Source organism: Halichoerus grypus, chromosome 9 (assembly GCF_964656455.1).
Source record: "Halichoerus grypus chromosome 9, mHalGry1.hap1.1, whole genome shotgun sequence".
Taxonomy (NCBI): Eukaryota; Metazoa; Chordata; class Mammalia; order Carnivora; family Phocidae; genus Halichoerus; species Halichoerus grypus.
Genome location: NC_135720.1, coordinates 108126273 through 108147108, shown reverse-complemented (window position 1 = coordinate 108147108; position 20836 = coordinate 108126273). Strand labels below are relative to the sequence as shown.

Sequence of the window (20836 nt, the reverse complement as noted above, 5' to 3'; positions counted from 1 at the left end):
AACCACACAATGCCAACAACTATGAAAAGAGCTTGGAAGTTAAAAAGAAAAGTACCTCACAAGTGGGAAGCTTGATGAGCAGGTGACCCCAAGGCAGATGAAGGGCTCCATAAATCACCCCCAACCCAGCAGGCTGCCTGGGTTTTATGGGCGCTAAGGTCCAGGCCACTTTCCTGAACATCATTCAGAATTTATAGACTCTTGTCACTGTCTTTCCCAATTCTTTTATTTAGTTGCTTCAGAAACAAGCCTGGGGTTAATAGAGTTTTTGCTGCCCTTCCAGGAAAATACAGCCCGTGCTGCAGTCAGTCCCCAGAGGGTGGGCGGGGTGGGGCGTGCAGTAGGACTGGCAGCATGCCCACTCTGGGGCAAGCTGCCTCCTCTACCTGCCAGGGGGGTCAGATGACATCCCGGAGCCCGAGCATGGGAACCAGCCCTCTGCACGTGGGACCCAGTGATGACCGAGACCTCCTGCCTTCTAGGAATTTGAACGGCACTGGGCTCAGCTGGGGGCCTCCTCCTACTTATCGAACAAGGAAACCACAGCAAGAAGCGCCGGCCGAGAGCCTCTGATGAACTTCATCCTGCTTCTGTCACTTACAAGCTACGTGACATTAGCTAAGTTACTTGACCTCTCTGAACGTCTGTGTTCTGACCTGTAACCAGGGATAAAAGTACCTACCCTGTCTACTCCTCAGGCCACTGGGATGAAGAAAGGAGACCACGTGCCCTGGAGGGAACTGGGAAGAGATGCAAGGGAAGGTGTAGCAGAGAGACTGGGAGTGTAGGGCACGGGCTCCCGATAGCCCGGGCTCAAACCCCGCCTCACCCACTTCCTGGCTGGGTGACCCTGAGCAAGTTACTTGACCTCTCTGTGTGTCTCAGTTGTCTCTTTGGTACGCTTTGGATAAGACTAATTCACAAGGTTTTATGAGGATGAAATAGGAGACTGCCTGCCGGGGCTCAGCAAATGTGGGCAGCTAAGAGGGGCACTGGCCCCAAGGGAGGCTAGTGTGGTAGTTAAGGGCAGTAAGAATCAGAAATGATTGGGTTTAAATCCTGGCTCGGCCATGCAGTTTCTGTGGGACCTGGGACTCATCCCAGTTGGCCTGGAACTTCCCTGGTTTTAACACTGAAAGTCCTGCATCCCAGGAATCCCCTCAGTCCCAAGCAAACAACCCCTTTGCCCTTCTGAGCCTCAGTTTCCACATCTGCACAGAGAGTGGTAATACCCACTTAGCAAAGATAGTAAGGGAACTAACGGAGAGAAAGCATGTCGATCACAGCACCAGCAGACACTTAATCCACGCCCCAGACCAGGCACTGGAGTGCTTTGTAGACATTCACTCATTTCATACTCTAGCCATAAGCCTGGGGATTCAGTGCTGGTGTGAGCCCCATTTTACAGAGGAGGAAATTGGGCTCAGTGGGGAGTGGCCTGCCTGAGGTCACACAGCTTATAGGTGCAATTGCTGAGATTTGAACCCAGGCTGTCGGGTTCCTGGGCCTCAATCACTGGGCTAGACTTCCCCTCATATAACAAGTGCTCAATAAATAGTACCAATTAATAAAAACAAAAAAGCATCACCCCTCTGAATGATGTTGCCAGTTTGTGTTCTGCATGGGGTGTGAGCTGCTGATTCTGAGCCCGTGGGAGGGAAGGGAAGGGTCCCTTTACCTTATACTTGACATTTTCCTAGTTTGAGGGTCCTTAGCAGGGGCAGATGGTACAGAGCCTGGCAAGGGAGCATGGGCACCCAAAGTGCCACTTTGCAGTGGGTCCATGGACGTGCAGATATGCAGCCTGCGCACCCCCTCCCCCGGGATAGCTTATTTCCAGGAAGCCAGGCCACAGTAACGTCCTCAGGCTCAGGCCCCGTTGCTCACTCTCCTCCCCGCCCCTAGTAGGGGCAGTGCAGAGGCAGATGGCGCAGGGCATTCCTGCTTGTCTCAGAACGCCTGCCTCCTCTCCCCCATGAGAAAGAGAGTGGGGACAGTGAGATGAGCTTCCCAGCCACAGCGAGCTGCGTTATGTGACCCAGACTCAAGCCATGGCAATATCTGATCAGGATGGAGGCAGGAGGCAGGGACTGTGAGGAGTCTGGAGTTGGAAAGGAAGGGCCCATGGCTGTAGTCCCGAGTGAAGCCAGGACACCTTCTAAACTTCTGCTCAGACAGGAGTGTCAGGCCGCAGAGGGCAATGCTCTGCAGCCCCCCAACACCGCCCCGTCAGGGATGGGGTTGGATGCAGCCGAACATGCAGGGCCCTCAGACACCACCAGCAACTCTTCTGATGCCCGCTGGCCTGCTGGGCCCCTGGGAGCCAAGTCCGGCTTGGAGATGGGCCTGGCCCCCAAGTAGCTTTGCCTGTGATTGGAGATGAAACCCAAAGGGCAAGGGTAAGTGCACGAAGGCAGTCCATCGGGACCCCATGGAGGTCAAGACAGCAGCCTGCTTCCAGGGACATGGGAAAGAAGGAGGCAGGCAGCCTGCGAGCCGCCCGGCCCGGGCGTCCACCACCCCTCCCCTGTGCCCCTCCCCCTCCTGCCCTGGCCTGGCAGCCCAAATTACAGATACTAAGGGCCCAGTCAGGTACACGGCCCCCACTCTGGGGGCATTTCCAGCTAGCGCAAGGGTCCCTGTCTTTCCCTCAGGTGCAGCAAAGCGATTACAGACCTTGAAGGTGTGTAAGGCCAAGAATGCCTCCAGTAACATGGAGAAGCCACCTCGCCCCTCACCCCAATCCTCTAACCCCGCTCCAGTTCAGGGGGTCACAGCATGTGACAGCCTGAATCGCAGACAAGAGTGTGGGCTCAGGAGCCATGCCGTTGGGCCTCGAATTCAAGCTCTGCCTTCTTCTGATCTGCGTAACCTTGGCCAAGCTACTTGACTTCTCTGGGCCTCCATTTCCTTACCTATAAAATGAACTCATAACAGTGCCCACCCCACAGAATTAATGTGGGGATAAAACGAGTCCATAAAGCTTCCATTAGGACAATTCTGGGCCCAGCGTAAGCATTCAGTACTCAGAAGCCATTATCCTGATGGTATAATATCATACCATTCAATCCAAGCATGACCAGGTCATTCCATTAGCCTCTCTGAACCCAGTTTCCCCACCTTTAGGTGGAGACAGTTCCTGCTTGCCCTACTTCTTCACTGTCCTGGGGTCCAAAGTAGATAAACATGGCTGCAAGCCGAGCTTGACAAACTGTCAAGGGCTGTTGCCTATGTGGAAGGGATGAACAGAATATGTACTCTCATAAATATCAGGTAATATAAACATAATACCCGCGGGTTACGATACAATGTAAGATAATACTCCACATTACGCGGGTTACGATACAATGTAAGATAATACTCCGCATTAAAAACCGAGTGGAGAGAGAGACAAGACAGATGGAGGAAGAGGAGGAGAGGCAGAGAGAGGTGGAGTGAGACAGGAATGGTGAGCGAGGCCTGAACTTGAAGAGCAGGGAATCAATGTTGTACTGTAATTTAAAAACCAATATGCAGTAAATAGCAGCCCGGCGCCACAGAGCAGCAGTGTGGGGGGGTGGCCCGGCCTGAGATTACTCACACCCCAAGCTCGGCCAGCCTGGAGCTCAGGATCCGCCGCTCTCTCCTTGCTCAGATTTTATCCTGGAGCTGTCAGCACCTGCCTCCCAATTATGTGCTATAGTTACACGGCACATGATTTTGGTCCCGGCGGATCCCATAGCTGGGAAATGAGGCTGGGGCCTGGGTTTGTTCCCTAGAGAGAGGGGGTCTGGGGTTGTGCTTTGGTTCCAGGCAGCCAGGTTTTGCGGCAGAAGAAGCCGGGAGGCCCGGGCCCCAGTTGGCTCCCAACCCCTGCTCTCCTCCCGGGGTTCTTAGCCTCTGCTGGCCTTCACTGCCTCCCTGACTCCTGTCCCCTCCTCATGGCCATACACCTACTCCCCATCGCCATCCCATGTCCCGCCCTAGACACTGACCCCATCATCTATTCCTGTACCCCAACTCATCCAGAGCTCCCGAAACCCTACCTCATAAGCATCCCTCTGGGCCTGGCTTTTCCCTGCTGGAAGTCTTCATTCCCTCTTTTGTGTCCTGGCTCAAGGCTCATTTTCCTGCCCCAGATGCTTTCCCGGCTCCTTCAAACCAACGGATCCAGGTGGTCCCTCTTCCCACTACCAGGATGGGCCCTGGGGCATGGGTGTTGGAGGCTGGGGGCAGCAATCATGGCCCAGGGGGATGTCTCTCTCTGGCCTTTTCTTCACATACAGACCAGGTTGAATGAATGGTCTCCTTCCTGATAGACGTTCCCCCAGTCCCGGTTCCCCAGCCCTCTTAGGACCCCCAGCACATCCCACCTCTACCCCCACCCCAGGGCATTCAGAACGGTTTCAAAAAAATCCAAATAAGTACGTCCTACAGCCCTACCACTAACTCCCATCCCCTGATGTACTGTGTTGCACAGACGCAACCTGCTTTCCCCTGTGCCATGCTGTGTAGATCCAGTCTGGGCGTGCAGACCCGGAACATGACATGAACTCCCCCCACATTGTGCCTCGTTCCCCAGCGATCGGATCCCAACACCAATAAGGGCCAGGTGGGAGGTCCAGTCCTGAGCCCATCCACCATCTTCACCCAAACCCTCCCCACCAAATTCCCCTAACCCCTCAGCTGAACACAGTGTGGCCTTGAAGTAGAATGGAAACCCCAACTGGACCAGCAATCACTTTGGTAACCTCTGTGCCTCAGTTTCCCCTCATGTAAAATGGGTATCTTCATAATGTGCATCCTGCCTGCCTGGTAGGATTGTCTGGAGGGTCCAATGGGATCATGTGAGAGTACTATGAAATTCCCCAAGTTGCTATAGAATTAAAGGGGTGCTTATTTGAAAAGAGTATCAGTTAAGTTGGTCTACAGTGTTCTTCTCCGTGCCCTAGGGAAATGCCATTATTATACCCACTATGAATAACCACATCTCATACTTACACAGCGTTCACTGTGTGCTGGGCACTGCTCCAAGCACTCTACATATAGTAATCCATTACATTTTCCTAACAACCCCATGTGACAGGTACTATTATTATCCCCATTTTGCAGATGAGGAAACCGAGGGACAGAGAGAGGAACCAGCTTGAGTTCACACAACCAAGAAAACAGGACACAGCATAAACCCTAGGACTGGGGGGCCCAAGTGCACACACGGTCCCTACATAAGAAGGATGCTGCATCCCCGTGGCTTAGCGTCTAAGTGTTCCCACATAATGCGCCATGTTTATCTGCTGCATCCTCTCTTTGACGTAAGCTGCCCCAGGACAAGGAGCAGGGCTTTCCCCATTAGAGAAGGCTTCTCAAGTGTCAGGAACCTGCCCGCTCTACTTGCAACCCCCCTGTTGTCCTCCCTGCCAGCAGTCAACACCCAGATTCTTGCCCTTCGAAGGCTGGGCCACCGTCCTCCCCCCAGTGTGATGGCCCGCACCTGTCATGGACTTAGAAGCCGTGACTGGACAGAGGGTCCGGGATTTATGTCTATTCTAAGGCCTCTCCTCACTTCCCCTTCTCGCCAGCTCAGCCCCTGTGACGCTGGTAACCAGGCCAGGAGGAAGATTACATGGTTCCTTTAGGGTCAGCTGCCCCTAAATGGGGACCACAGCCCCCAAATCTCTTCATCCAGTCAGTTTGCATTTGGGTGAGACGGTGAGATGTCAGCTTAGTAATGGGGCAGAAGAGGGGTCTGGGAAAGCGGTGCGAGAGAACATTGTTTTTTCTTTTCTTTTTTTTCAGCGTGAGAGAACATTTCTTAAGTGGTCTTCATCCCCACCACCATTATCATCACCACCACCACCACCACAGTCTGCAGTTGTGTAGATCACGTGTGACCTTCAGCTGAGTCCTGCGCAGACACACGCACACACACAGGTGAGGGAAGGCATGAGAAAGGAGCCAGCCTGGGACCCCCCCCAACTCCCCAACTCCAGCATGTCCTGGAGGTCACAGGCAGGACTGGGAAAAGTACAGGAGGATCACTCAGATGGTGGACGCGAGGGGGCTGTGTGCGCATGCGGGCTGGAAAGATGATTCATCTTTGCGGCACCCAGCCTGCTGGGCGGCACACAGTAGGCGTTCAGTAGCTGCTTGTGGAACTGCTCCGAAATCTGTGAGGACTGCCGACCAGCCAGCCATGAGAGAGGCTGAGATGGAGCACAGCCTGGGTCACCAGATGCTAAACTACCAGGCTTTCCTGACCTGAGGGCTCGCGGGGGCTGGAGGGGGCATGCTGGAACAAGTGAAAGGAAGCCTCACTCCCAGGGCAGGCAGCAAATTCCAGAACCTACCGCCTCAGGAGCACAAAAGTGCAAGCAAGTTGAGGCCCTGGTGATGACCAGTCCCAGTCCTCTCCTGCGCCCTGTCCAGCTCCGTGGAAAGGAGGCGGACTGGGGTTGGGACACCCGTGGGGCTGACTGAGGGCAGTGCTGTCCATTGCTGAACCAAAGCTTCTAAGAGCAGACCGATAGGCAGGAAGGAAGGATCACCCAACCGCCACGCGAGTGCACACGCGTCCCAGCAGAGGACAGGGTGCCCCAGTGCCAGCTCCAGCACCCCATGCATGCATCTCCTGGGAACCAGTTTCCAGTGATTCACTCAGGGACAGAGAGAGCCTTCTGTTTCCCAGGGATGTCCTGCGGCAGGCACAGTGACCGGTGTGAGCACACTGTGGCAGTTTTGTTGGGACCGTGAACCTTTGCATGGCACCTGAAGTCTGGCTTCTCATCTTGGTTCTGCTACCCCTGTGGTCTTCCCCATCTGAGTCTAGCTCCTCGTCTAAATGGGGAGGAGGACAAAATAGGCGCTGCCCAGCTCAGAGACCCGTAGGGACTACAGGAGACCATGCACAGACGTGTTCTTTGTCAGGTGGCCTGTGCCCTGCAAGGGCTGGATGGCATGTGTCTGTGTCTTTGAAGGAGAAGTGGCGGTAGCAGACAAAGGGAGTGTGTGCTAGTGTGTGTGTGTGTCTATATGTGTGTCTATCCGTGGGTATGAGTGTGTGAATGTGTGTGAGCATGTATGAATGTGTGTATGTGCAGGTGTGTGCGTATGTGCTCATGTGTATGAAGCTAGAAGTATAGGAGTCTGTATGTGTGCACGCACGTGTTTACGCATGTGTGTGCGGGAGTGTGTATATGTGCGTGAATGTGTGGGTGTGCAGATGTGTGAGTATGTGAGAGTGTGTGTATGTGCAGGTCTGCTTGTGGGTGTGTGTGCACGTGCATAAGTGCACGTGTGAGTATGTAGGAGTGTGTGTGAGTGTGCGTGTGTGTGTGCGCATGCATGCATGTGCTGGAGTGAGGGAGGAAGGAGACACTGGCGTTCACATTGCAGCCCTGGAATCCTGGTTATTCAAAACTGAACTCAGTAACCTAGTAACGGGATTTGGGGCAGGTTTGCAGCAGTCAGAGGGCATCAAGTGGAAGGAAACATCAGGTCAGCACTGTCTGGGAGGACAGGAAGAGAAGGAAGCTGGAGCACAAGTCACTTCCAGAGCCTGGGTGGCTCAGCAGAAGTATCTTTACTCAGGCAGATTCAGGGACTTATAAATCAAAAGATCAAATACCTGAACCGAAGGGACTTGAGGAGCCTTGGGCCCATTGCACAAGCGAGGACAGAAAGGGAAATGGGCTGCCCAAGTCACTGGGCGAGATCCTGGCAGAGCTGAATGGATAAAACTCATTCCAGGATCCCATGCACAGCAGGGAGTCTGCCACCACGAGCCCTGGTGCCTTGTGCTGTGTGCCTTGTGCTGTAAGAGGACCTCTAACCTTTAATCCCATGACCCCAGGTCACCATCTACCGTCCTGCCTTTCTGCCCCAGCAGGACCTATGTGGGTGTAACAATGGCTTCATTAAGGGGTGGGGGGGCACTGAATCAAGGCAGCAACTTTGCCCACCCCAAAATCTTCAATACCTTTTTAGAATGGCAGGGCCTCATCTTATGGCCCTTGTTAGAAATTTCCAGGGGTTTCCAGGAGCTCAAGCATGCCTTTACCCTCATTGCCATCATCCCGGAGGCTCCCACATCTCCCTCATTAGACTCTGAGACCCAAGATGAAGCCTGAGCCGAGCTCACTCCCCCAGTGCCTCCAAGTCTTACAGGCTGAGTGACCATATATCACTCATTTGGGGGACCAGGAAGAATAATCTAACTGCAAGACCCAGTTTACAGCTACAGTTGATCCTTGAACAACATGGGGACTAAGGGCCCTGACTCTCCACACAGTTGGAAATCTATGCATAGCTTTTGACTGCCTCAAAAACTCAATTACAAATTGCCTACTGTTGACCAGAAGCCTTACTGATATCATGGCTGATGAACATGTTGTATGTTTTTTGTATTATGTACTGTATTCTTGCAGTCAAGCTAGAGAAAGGAAAGTGTTACTAAGAAAATCGTAAGAGAAAATATGTTTTCAGTACTAAACCGTATTTGGAAAAAATCCACATATTTCAGTACTATACTGTATTTTGAAAAAAAATCCACGTACAAGTGGACCCATACAGTTCAAGTCCATGTTGTTCAAGGGTCAATTGTCCTCTGAAGTAAGAGCCTCCACAGTCTCAGCTGGGGACCAAAGTGAATCCCCTCCCCCAGTTTTATTCGACTAAAGCTGCCTTAACAGGGCACCAGATCAGAAAGGGTAGGTGAGGAGTGCGCTAGCTTTGGGGAAAGGAACAGGGAGTGAGTCTTTGGGAAGGGGAGATGGGAGGACCAAAGTGATATTAGGGACCTGAGTTCAGACAAGAAGGAAGACCACTGAGTGCTGGCCTACGTCAAAGTGGGGTAGAGAAAGGGATGGGTTGGGGGAGATGACCCAGAGGAAGGGGGCTTGAGAGAAACTCGGTGTCCTGCTTCTCAGGTTGACTGGCGCTCAGCTCCTGCCAGCAGGGGGACTAACACTGGACATGCCCATAGTAAATGCATTGAACTCTAAAGAGCCCAACTTGGGGATTTTGCAGTCTCTCACGTTACAGGGCTGCCCTGTTAATACAGGATTGTTGCCAAGGATTCCCAGGGTCTACGGCGGACAATCCCATGCAGGCTGATAAACTACAAGAGCTCAGTTTGGTTACTTAATCCAGCTTGACACAGTTTAATACCTAAGTCTTGTCTCTCCAGGCTTGGTCTGTCCCTCAGGCTGGTCTGGTCCCCATTAGCCTTGGCCCATAGGGGTATTCAAGAAAGAGGGCCCAGATCTGTTCAAACCCAAGGCGGCCTGGCCTTCTGTTAGCTCGGAAGCCAGGCCACACACAGCCTCATATCTCCTTTCCAGGACCCCCACCCCCTCTACACATCCTGCAGCTACAATGCAAGGAAATCACCTGGAAAAAAGTAAAGACTAATAGATCAGGACAAGTAGAGACAATGTCACTCCTTAAACTTGCTTGCTGCATTTGGACTCAGCGGTTTAAGAAGCCAGTGACCCAGCACATGGCTGTCTCTGCTCTTTGCCTTCTTACCTCTTGTCCTTTGGCCCTCTGTTCAAAACTAGCCTTGGGTTTGGGGGTGGTGCATCCAACCCCGCCCCCACTTCCCCTCTGGATAAAATGAAGATGCCTATTCAGGAGGTCCAGAATGGGATGGGGTTTGCATTGCTAGCCTGCTCTCTAGAGATGCTGATGCTGCTGGTCCATGGACCACCCCTGAGGAAGTGACGTGTCACAGTGAATCTGTCCTCCTCATCATCTCCTGGATTCTCCCAGCCTCAGTATAATCCACTTTTTTCTAATCCTGGTCTGTTAGTCCTAAAGCACGCATTCTCAATGGGGACAACAGCGCCCCCAAGGGGGCAAAAATTTGTTCTTGGGCGGGGTGAAAAAAATCTTCCTTTTGGTTTATGAGGCACGGAGACAGCTGCAGTACATAAACAGATACACATTATACCTGTGGTATTAAAATCCTTGCAGGGGTGCAATCAGGAAAAAAAAGTGTCTAAGAAGGCTCCTTGGAGAGGTTCACAGTGAAAAGAACGTCTAGAAACATCGGCCTAAGGAAAATTCCTTCTGCCTACTCCAGGGCCAACCTTCACTGATGCTTGCCAGATTCCAAAAGTAAATGATGTCTATGTTGATGTGTCCCTTCCTAGCTGCCTGCCACTGAAGCCACCCAACTGTCTGGCCCACATGCCCTTCTTCTGCAGGTTCTGTACCCTCCCTTTTCCCAAAAGGCACAGCGCCCATATGCTGGCCTGTGACTTTATTGGTTAACCCTTGTCCCACATGAAGCTGATACATTAGGGCCCACCTTCCATGCCCTCAACCCTAAGAAGTACTACATTTAACATTTTAGTCACTTGGTATCAATAAGGAAGGGGTCACAAATATAACCCTGAGCGCTAACGGTATTATTCACTGTATGAAGTGCACTCACACATGCCGTAAGCATTAGCATCCTGATTCGTCAGTAAGGAAATGAGGCCCCAGGGGAGTAAAGAGATTTGCTCCTCGCTCAAGTCACACACACAGCAGAGCTGGGTTCCCAGACTCTCTGTCTAGTGCTCACTCCACTGTCCCATCTTCTGTCCTACCCCTGAGGACGGTACTGCCTATTTGAGGGGAGCTTATAAACCGGTGGGAGTGAGTGGGCAGGGCGGACAGAGATGCCCACAGGCAAGGCTGGGCTCGCAGGGTCTGCAATGGAGACTGTGAAGTCAGCCTCCCCAGGAGGCCAGCAGAACTTGGGAGAGGCATGGGCCCATGGTGGCCACTGTTCCTCACCTGCAGGGCAAAGCAGCACAGAGGAGTGAAGTGGGTGGGCTTTGAATTCAGACAGACATGAGAGTTGAGTGACCGCTCTGTCCTGTATTAGTGACCTGGTAGGTCCCTACTTCTCTGAACCTCAGTGTTCTCATCTGGAAGGTAGAGGTAGCAATAGTGGCAAATTCATGGAATTGGGAGAATTCAATGAGATAATAATGTGAAGCACTTAGCATTGTGCCTGGCACATAATAAGCAACCAAGAAATTGTTTCAAGGAGCTGGGCCTGACAGCCTCAGAAATTTCTCAGAGTATCCATTCTGCTTGTTCAGTACCCTACCCCTGAAATCTTTCAAATCCCCAGTAACCTCTAAGAATTTAAGAGAAAACAAATCTGCCTTCTGTGGACTTCTATGGGCTTTTGCTCTTCCTAAAATCCTTACCTCCTCCAAGGAGCCCTCCTGATTGCCCTCACTCTGAGCAGGCTGGACATGGCTACTCTCCCTGGTCCCCATCTTCATATCTGACCGCTTGCTCCCTGAAAATACCTTTTCTTAGGCATGCCCATTATGGTGGGAGCTCCTTCTCCACTCCTATTCCAGTTGGTTCATTAGTCAGACCCTGCTAAATACATACTGGGTCTGAGCCTCTCTCCCCAGCTGGGTGTGCCTCCCAGCTCTACAGAGGGGACCCAGGTCCAATCATAGGCCCCACACAGACCCCAGCAGGAGCTGTGCCCCTTTAGTGGGTCTGGACCCGACACCATCCTGGTAAGGCCACTCTTGGGACGGCAAGAGGCAGAGGCAGAGAAGAGAAGGCAGGGGCCAGGTTCTGGGAGAAATTTCACACTCAAGCCTCAGATAGGGAAGGGTGACAAGATGACACTTGAAAACCACGGAGCCTGGGCTTCCTGAGCAAATGGGCATGGCTGTAAAAATCTGAAGCAAACAAGAAAGAGAGGGAAGCAGGTGCCACAGCCCCGGAGGTGAAATTTGCTCTCTGAATATCAACTCCCAAAGTTTTCTGGAGGGCTTCCTGAAGTCTTCCAACGATCAATTTACAGGTGATGGCATCAAACCCTCCTGACAGCTAGGTGGGTGGGGAAAGCTAGGGGTATTACCCTCCTGTCTCTGAGGGGCCCTTCCCCCTCCAATCAAACACTCCTCAGATCTGAACAGGGGGTTTGGGGAGCACCAGGACAAACATAAAGTTATAACACATCTGTGAGTCACGTGTTATTATTTTCTTTCACCAAAGGAGAACACAGAAGCTCCAGAGGTTAACCAACAAAGATGTGGCAGAGTCAGAATTTGAATCCAAACCCTCCAAGTGTAGGTCCCATTCCATGATATGCTGACTCTATCCCTTCAAATAAGTTGGACCCTAAAACACCAATGGTGTCCCAAGAAAAATCACAACACACCCAAATTGTTGCTTTTGTTGGTGGGGGGGGTCCAATTCCACTTGGCTATCCCTGGTGGGTATTTTGGTGTCATCTCTGCTTTCAGTCTGGCGGCCTCCCCCATCAGAATGGGAAGGCACCAGATGCCAATAACGGTGTTCATCTCCACCTTGGCCAGGGGACTTTCTGAAAGGAGGAGAGGCCCTCCTCCACCCTGCTGGCTGGAGAGACTTGACAAGCCTGACACTCGGGGGCCAAATCCTCTGGATCCTCGGTTCCACCTCAGAGCTGCAGCTGAGACAAGAAAGCGGATTCCCACTCTAGCCAAACCAGAGCTTGGGTGGCCAAAAGGCTGCAAGTTTCCCCAGTGGCACCACCTACCTCATCTGCATTTCCCACCCCATCCGTCCCCTCCTCAGTCTAGCCTCCGGAAGCTCCCTGCTCACCCGCTCTGAGACCACACTCCCCAGCTTCTCAGATGGCTGGGCCCGGGCAAGGAAGTGGCACCGCAGAGAAGCAGCGAGCCCGAGCCCCAGCGGCCCCCCCGGCGGGCACCCCATCCAGCCGGCCAGGAGCTGCAGCTGGGAGTCGACCTCCTGGAGAAGCCGCGCCAGAGGCTGAGACCGAAATGCCACATTGGCTGTTTGTATTCCCCTGGGCGAGGGCAGGAAGTTAAGTAACGATATTCCTGAGCAGGAATTAGACCAGAAACTCTAAATTGAGGGCTGGACAGGGGGCTTGAGCAGACGCATGTGAGGAGCTGGAGGAGAGACGGACGGAACTCTGCATCTCAGCCAGAGTCAGAAGGGAAAGACGACATCCCAGCATCAGCAGAAGGGCCCAGGCAGCTGGTGTGGTCCACGGAGGCTGACAGCTCCAAGACCAGGCCCTCAGGAGCTTCCTCCCGAGTCCTCCCTGCGCGACCCTGATCCCCTTCAGCCTCCAAAGTACTCCACACCAAGTCCCAAGCTGGGCTCCCCTGTGTGTGGCTGTATGAAGCCAAGGGCGGCAACCAGCCCAGGGCACAACCCCAGGACCCGGGACCCACACTCCCGGTCTCCCCACAGTCCCCTACCTCGGCCTCCCCACCATTAGTTCCAAATTGCCCCGCCCCCCCCCCTCCCCCCCGGCCCCACCACACGGACAACAGCCCACCCAGAACCTCCCTCCCTGGTCCCTGCAACTTCACAGCTCAGAGCCTGGCAGTTTCCTCCCCAGCCTTGCTCCTCCCCTGCCATGGGGGTCAGTTTCCTGAAGCAGCCAGTGCCCTCCCCCAGCCCCACAAGGCCAATCAGCCCATTGCAGCCACAGCGCCCCCCCCCCCCCACCACACACACACACCACTGTGGCAAGGCAGGGGGTCAGCATCTACAGCCATGCCTAGGACTCCAGCTCCCTCTTCCCACCAAGTGTCTGTCTGTCTGTCTGTGGTGTCTGTGATTCTCAGCGTGCACTTGGTGTGGGCCTGGCTCAGTCCCTCTGCAGTCTCTGCTCAGGCTCACTCCTCATTCTTTCTCAGGCTCTGGCTTTCAGGGGCTCAGTCTCCCTGGGACTTGCTGCCTATGTTCTTTGTACTGGGGTGATGGGAAGGGGAGCAGGACACCTCCCTGTCGTTGCCTCAGGGTCTGTAGGGAGCACAGCACTGCCGGCCTCAGAGCAGTCCATCCCTCTCCCTCCTCCCTGCTCAGGCCAACCTTAGAACCAGGGCAGGGCTAGGTGGGAGATAGACCTACCAACCAGGCATGGCTAATGCCAGTTTCCATACTGCTTCATCATGCCATTCTGATGCCCCAAGCTGCACACACACAATCCCCCTGATCTCCCTGCCTTCTGCCTGAGGCCAGGACAGGGCCCTGAGCCTGCCCTACCTGCCTCCCCAAACTGCAGTGATGCCTGCCTTCCCTCCATCAGCGCTGAATCAACCCCTCTGCACCCAGCTCTACCCCACCCCACCCAGCCCACGGAGCGCAGGGAGCCCTGGCGACCGACCCAGCCCCCAGCAATAGCTCCAGCCAGGCCTCGCATGTGGGGAGATGCAACAAGAGTGGTCTGGCGGCAAAGTTGTCCTGCTGCTTTCAACGTTGCCATACACCTGAGGCTCCCGTCTCTCCCTCCTGCTCGCTGGCCTCACTCGGACCCACTCTCCTCCGTGCTCGCCAGAGTTTCACCCCCACTCCCGGGGAAAAAAGAAAGGAAAGGAAACCTCCTGCGATAAGGATGGGCGAAAAGAGAAGGTGTCCGCACGAGTGCCCGGGTGACGAGTGCTCAAGTGAAAAAGAAAGGGATGCAAAGTTCCCGGTCCCCCCCGCCCCCCGCGCGTTCAGCCCTGCGCCGAGCTCCCGCAAACACCCCGATCGCGGAGACGCGGCGGCGGCGACCACTCACCTGGGCGAGGCAGCATCTATCCCCGGCTGGGAGGCTCCGAGGCCGGCTCCGCGGGGCGCCCGGGCTCCCCGGTTCGGCCACGCATCCTTCCCCGCCCGAGACAGGCTCGAGCTAAGCCCTCCGGCTCCGGCGAACGCAGGCAGATGGTGGCCTCGGACGTCCACGCGGGGAGAGCCCTGAGCGGCTTATTCTGTTATATCCATGGCATTTAGCGAAAAGAAGGGAGGAAAAAGCACAACTTGTTCTCTTCTCTTCCAGATTAAAAAACAAAAAACAAAACAAAAAAAGATAATCCCCCCCACCACCACCTAGGAAGATGCCGGTAGGATTCTCCAGATCGAAGAACCCTGGGCATTCCCAGGGACTTCCGGCATCTTGGAATGTGGGGTGTCTTCAAGTTCAGACGAGCCAGCCGGGTTGTGCGTGTGTGAGTGTGTGTGTGTCTCAGCGAGAGCGAGCCAGGCACTCACACCCACACGCACACACACAAACACACTCCCCCGCACTCCCCGCGTGCACACCGCCCCCCGCGCGCGCGCACACGCGCGCACCCGGACACACACACGCACAGCGATCACACGCACAGATCCGGGAGGGAGCTGGGCTGGCTGCGGAGGCAGCGCGGGGCCGGCGGTGGAGAAAAGCCCAGCGGCCGGAGGCGCCCGGGAACCCCGGGCCGTGCGCACCGTCCCCGCCGAGCTCGCCGGCGCGGCAGCCCCCAGTGGCGGCCGGCGGAGCTGCAGGAGCCGGGCCCGCCGCCCAGCGCACCTCCTTCAGTGCCGACCTACACCGCCGCCGAAACCGGAGGGATTCGCGGTCCCCGCGGGGGTGGCGCGGCGACGGCCAGAGCCGAACAGCGGGCCTCGCACGGAACGGCGGGAGGGCGGCGGGCGGGCCGCGAGCCCCGGAAGCCGGGAGGGCGGGCTCGGCGACCCAGCGGCGCGGGCAGCCCCTGCGCAAGGCGAGCCGGGCGGCCGGGGCTGCGCCGCCGCAGCCGGCGCCGGTGCTGCCGCCTCACGTGCGGAGCGCGCCGTGCAGCCTTCAGCCCGCCGCCTGCAGGACGAAAACCCGCCGCGCCGGCCCCGGGCTGGGGTTGGGGGCTGGGAGGGTCGCGGCCACCCAGCCCCGGGCCCAGCTCCGAGTCCCGCATCCTGGCGAGGGACCGGTGAAAAATGAGCGCCCGGAATACGCACACACAGACTTAGACCTTCCGTGAGTATCACGGGGATCCGTGAGGTGTGCAGTGGCGCCAGCAGTTCGCACAGCACCTTTGCAACTCTTTCCTGGTCTGATCCTTCCAACAACCCTCATCTGACATAGGAGGGAACTGAGGGCCAGAAGAGTAAAGCGACTTGTCCACGGCACGTGGCAGGTGGTCCCTACTCCAAGCCGACTGTGGGCTTAGCATCAGAAGGTCTGGGCCTGGCCAGGGTGTTATCTTCCTTTGGTTGTCCTCTTTGCCCACTAGGATCAGCAACCAGTTCCTGGGAAGGCTGGACTGGGCTCTCCTTTACTGGGCTTCCCAAGAGGGACTGAAGGAAATGAAAATTTGAGATTCCTGCCGGTACTCTGGCTGGTAAATCCAGGGGCAGGGAAAATGTCTCAATCCATCTCTTCTCTCCTAGTAGCTAGCACCTCCCGAGCACCTGTCCCAGATACCCACGGGGAGGCACATGTGGCCTGCGGATGTGTCTCTGCAGCCCAGGATTGGCTTAGCTGGATAAATCTGTAATATAAGACCCTGCCTCCTACCTGTCTATGCACACAGGTGGGTGCATACTGGCAGAAGCCCAGGCACCTAGGCCCTATGTTCTGGGCACCCTCTCCATGGGCATCCAGGGAAAACTGCCAGGTCAGCCTACTGCAGACCCTGAAAAACAGGCCCTTCCCCGCAGGGATTCTGGAAAGCTTGGGGGAAGGGAGGGTGCATGACCAGGATGAAATTAAAGGTTTATCAGAGTGTGCTGGCTTTAAAAAAGAGAGTCAGAATCAGGGGGTGGAGATAGAGGAGGAGAGAAGAAATGAGAAGAAGAGGAAGGAGGAAGGAGGAGGTACTTAGAAGGAGGTAGGGGATAGAAAGGAGAAAGTGAGGGGAGGAGGATGGGGAAGGGAGAAAGGAGGGGGAGATCAGCCTGGCCAGTGTTTGTTTCCTTGCTTACCTGTGGTTTTGCATACCATAGGTGGGGGTTTCCTGGGAGGGGGGTTAGGAGTGGAAGGAGGAACTGTACCCCAGGCTCAAGTCTCTGAATTCCCCCAAGAGAAGGGGGCAGAAGGCTAGGTTATCTCCTTACCTTACAGTCACCCATGAGAGAACCAAAAATCTAGTGGCAGGGATAGGACCAGGCTGGCACCAGAACAAGATGGAGCTGCTCTGGGAAACCAAAAAAGCATTAGGATGGTGTGGAGGAGGGGCCAGGGGCCCCCAGGGATGCCGACGGATGCCCCAGTCCCTGCTCCAAAGGGAACCCAATGCTTCATCAAAAAGTTTTCCCAGCTCAGAGAAGGAAATGGATATTCTAGGAAAAGCCAGGACCTGGATCATTTATTTTCTTTTTTTAATGCATATTCATGAGATTTATTTAAATGAATGGTTCATTTCTAGCACTTTGGGTAATTCTGAGGACAACTGGTTTATTTTTCGAATTATGTCTGCCTCACCTAGCCACTGAGCACAGGGCTAGGAGTCAGGTGGCCTGGTTGCTCACGATGGCTTTGTACTAACAAGCAATGTGACAATCCCATCCCCTCAGAGGGGTTGAACTGTGTGCTTTCTAAGCCCGCCCAGCTCTAGGAACCCCCAAGTGACCTCAGCAGTTGGAGCAGGGTGGGGACCCAGATGTACCTTGGGAGGCCAAGAGAAAGCCAATCTACCATCACCATTCACAGTGGAAAACCCCCAGAAGATAATCCGCACTTCAGTAATGGAAAGCTGAATGATGGTGGATTTTTTGATGGTTTGAACAAACCCAGCAGGGCTGAGGAGGGGTACTGCTCTGCTAACTACCGGCTATTTTTACTGACTGCTGACCACAGAGGAGAGCTGGGGCTTCCCAAAGGGGTGCATATGGCCGGGGTAGGGGTGAAAGAACAAGGAGGAGAGAAAGCTGCTACACAAGCCATTCTAATGATGGGCATTTGGATTCTTCTACATCTCACATTTTCACCCTTCAGAATAACCCTGTAATGGACATCTTTGTGCCTAACTCTCCACCCACATTCTTGTTGTGTCTCTGCTTGCACTAGATTCCTGGAAGCAGAATTATTGGGCCAAAGGACATCAGGCTCTTGTTCCATAATCCTTTGTTTCAGTTTGAGAGTCTAGGCACTGAAGGGCAGGGCAGACAAATGATTTCCCAGAGAGCTCCCAGCAGGTGCTTAAGGATGTTTTCACATACCCTTTCTCTATGTCTCTATGTGACAGAGGGTGATTGTGCCTTGGGCCTCACGCTGTATATCAGGGCCATGCTGCACCCTTGGATATATCTCTAATACCCCAACCTGAATTTAGCCCAAGGTCCCCCTGCCCCTGGCCATGACTCATCTTCCCCTGCTCTCCTGGGCACTTGTGACCAGCCTCATCCTATTGTCTGCATCACTTGGCTTTCTGGCTGGACTCTAGGCACCAACCCCCCACCCCCAGCACCCTTCTGGGCACACGGCTGGCTCCCAATACCCACTTGCTGGGTAAGATCACAGCTCCCTATCAGAAGAGGTCTCAGGAGGGTCTGGAGTGGGGAGACCTCCAGCATGAGGAAGAGAAGGCTGAGTTGGCCTGGGCCTTCCTAACCAGTAGAAGGACCCCTATGTAAAGAACCATGGGGAGCCTCTCTTTTCTCTATCCACTAAGTGTGAAAAAGAGAAGAAACTGCTGTAAGTAGCAGTGAGAGATTCAGACTAGATGGTAGGACAGAGCCAGGTGCCTGAGCCTATGGAGTCACAGGGTGGGGACTGTGGAGTTTGCTCTATAAAAGTGGTGCAGTCTGTAATCCCAAGAATGCACTAGATGCTTCTCAGAGTCTCCCATGGCATGTCGTGGCCTAAAGAGTGACTTTGTGGCCCAGGGGAATAAGACAGATACTGGGGCACAGACTGATAAAGCCATGGGATCTCCCTCCACTGAGTCTACCATAGGGGCTGGAAGCGGGGAGCCACTCCTAAATTCTTAGCACCCCATTCACTCTGCTTCCTCCAGGACCAACAGCCAGCCTGACCGCAGCTTATCCCACAGGCCTTGTGGAACTCGGGCAAATGCATCCTCAGAAGCTGAAGCCCAACCCCAACCCAGGAGTGTACTTTCTGGAGATGAAAGGCCAGTGTCTTTTAATCCTGCAGTACCCTCTACCCCTCCTCCCTTCCCAAGTGCTGGAGTAAGAAGCAGCCCAAATAAATCCCTATTAGTATGCATATATATTCCCAAATTCCTTAACAGCATGACTAACACCACCTACAGCCATTAGCTAGAGTATGTTTTCTAAAGCCAGTTTACTTTTCATCAGCAAGCCCTCTGTTTACTCTTCCCCTTCCCCAGGCCCCATGAGCTCCCTTCACAGCCTCACCCTCTTGCCGCAACACCAGATCTGGGGCTGGGGTGCCTGATGCATCAACAGGTCAGAGGATCCTGGGAGATCATATTCAATCAACAGAGACAGAAACATCTCTCTAAGTATCTCTATGCACCACCCAGCCCTCCGCTAAATACTGTATGTAGGGAGAAGGGAGGGAAGGAGAAGGCAGTCTCTTCCCAGAGAGAAAGGACACAAACCAACTCTGGCACGGTGCCTTGCAGTCTATAAAGAGCATTCCCAAATGCTACCTCACTTGTTCCTCACAACAATCGCATGAAATAGATAATCATCCCCATTTTACCAACAAAGACACTCTAAGTCCTATACAGATAACATGATGGCTGAAAGAGTTTGAAGCTCTGACTGGATGGCCCTGGATTTCAGACCAAATCATCTGCCTCCACATCCCAGGCCCCTTCCTGTGTACAGAGCAGCCGCTCTGAGACTGGCCTGGATACCACTCCGTGGCAAATTATCTTGTACAGCCCAAGGTGTAGTAGGCATCCAGCGAAGGGAAGGCCAAGGCAACCAGGACCAGCTCGGTGCAGATTCTGCAGCCAGGGAGAACCACCCTGGCAAATACAGAGTTAAGAGACCCTCAGCTTGTGGGATAGTGTGGGAGAAAGAGCCCCAGAGGGGAAGAGAGTGGATCTGGATTCTGGTTCTTTAGTGTGACCTTGCCCAGCTCTTCCTTTCTCTGGGTCTCAGCTTCTCCATCTCTAAAATGGGAGAGTCGGGGCTAAATGATCTCCAGGATCAGATGAAGAGCAGGAAATTAAATAGTCATCCGGAGTGGGACTTGAGGTGCCTTGACTCAATGGACAGTGGACAATGGACTGATGCCACTCACTTCCCTGCCTTTTGCCTCCTGCCAGGGAACCCCCAAATCCTAAGGGTGTATTGAAGCAGAAACTCTGTGGGCTGTGGCAAGTGCCCAAGGGAACCTGGGAAGGATCAGGGCTCTTCTCCATCCAGGCACTTGCCCCAGCCCTCCCAGGGCTTCCTCAGACCACCTTGCACCCCCAACCCCATCTCCTCTCTTGCCATCAGGCATATGACAGCAGACTTGCTAGGCAACACTATGTGCCAGGCAATCCTCTTTGCCCTGGACAGTGGTTATTTTATTTAATTCTCACAAAAACCCTGAGGCAGGTACTGTTATGATCCCCATTGTACAGATACGGAAACCATGGCACGGAGAGGCTGAGTAATTTGCTAGGTCAGAGAGTTGGTGGGTGGCAGAGCCATCATCCTAACCCTGACGCTCGAACTCCAGAGCTTATGCTAGAAGTGGCTGGTAGTAAAATAAAAGCTTGTTTCAGGAGAATCAGGGTAAGGAAAAATCGCCATCCCAAGCTCCCCAATGGACAGGGCAAACCTCCTGCTTTCACAGCAGTTCTTAGTCCCTCTCCCTGCTTTCTTTTATGTATTGTTTGGAGCATATAGTCATAAGTATGTGGTTTGTTTTATAATCCAGTCAACTGTGGAAGCATAGCTATTGTCATTTATGTCCCTGACTTAGCATCCTTCACCCAAGAGATTTATCACAGCAGGAATTGACCGGCTACAAAATTCTTTCCATTCCTTAATCAAGCGGTTGGCTCTTCTTTCAAAGGGACTTGGAGAGTGGAGCAGAAACCGACCCATTCCTGGTCCCGAGCAGGACAACAATTCAACTTCCTCTAATAAAACTGTCTTTGTAGGTTTCATGTGAAAAGTACAGAAAAGGATGAAGGGAAAGAGC

At 54.0% G+C, this 20836-nt stretch overlaps 1 protein-coding gene across 3 annotated transcripts in view; it reads right to left on the bottom strand.

The window, feature by feature from the left end:
- The window catches only part of LRFN2 (leucine rich repeat and fibronectin type III domain containing 2), a 176647-nt gene extending 161292 nt beyond the window's left edge, over nucleotides 1-15355 (bottom strand). For 2 of the 3 annotated variants that reach the window (XM_036086871.2, XM_078055369.1), the window contains exon 1: nucleotides 14528-15182. The gene's annotated coding sequence lies outside the window, so the exon portion shown is untranslated. Of the gene's footprint in view, nucleotides 1-14527; nucleotides 15183-15295 lie in introns of those variants that run through there. The other variant, XM_036086873.2, reaches the window with a different exon arrangement.
- Between the last annotated feature and the right edge of the window lie 5481 nt (nucleotides 15356-20836).